Source organism: Penaeus monodon, chromosome 29 (assembly GCF_015228065.2).
Source record: "Penaeus monodon isolate SGIC_2016 chromosome 29, NSTDA_Pmon_1, whole genome shotgun sequence".
NCBI classification, from domain to species: Eukaryota; Metazoa; Arthropoda; class Malacostraca; order Decapoda; family Penaeidae; genus Penaeus; species Penaeus monodon.
Window position 1 is genome coordinate 37,559,417 of NC_051414.1, and position 543 is coordinate 37,559,959.

Sequence of the window (543 nt, forward strand, 5' to 3'; positions counted from 1 at the left end):
TTTATATTTGTGTTTTTGTTTTTTTTTGGTCTAATATTTTTGAAAAATTTCTTTCAAATTTCTCCGATGATTTTTTTTTTTTCATTTTTTTACGCACGCCAAAATATTCTTGCAGAAGAAAAAGCTATGAACAAATGAATGAAAATGAACATAATCAAGGATAGTGAAACAAATCCACTGATAATATAATCACAATGCAAAACAAACCCCAAAATTTTAATAATATAATAAAATTAATAATAATAATGATAATGTAAAAAAATAAAAAAATAAAATGATAAATAATAACAAAAGAAAAGATATACTGTTCCCGCTATTAGCATTTAAAAATAATAATAATAGAATGAATAACAAAAATAAAAAGTAATGATAATGATGATAGACCTAATAAAGTAAAAGATAAAACATAGCTAGAGAATCTTGGGAAATAATCCAAAAGGAAGAATAGATGGGGTTAAAGATAAGTAGGAAAAAAAATTTTTTTGTGAAAGACATCATTCTGGATTTTCCTTTTCTATGCTTGGACATCGCGCAAAATGTAAA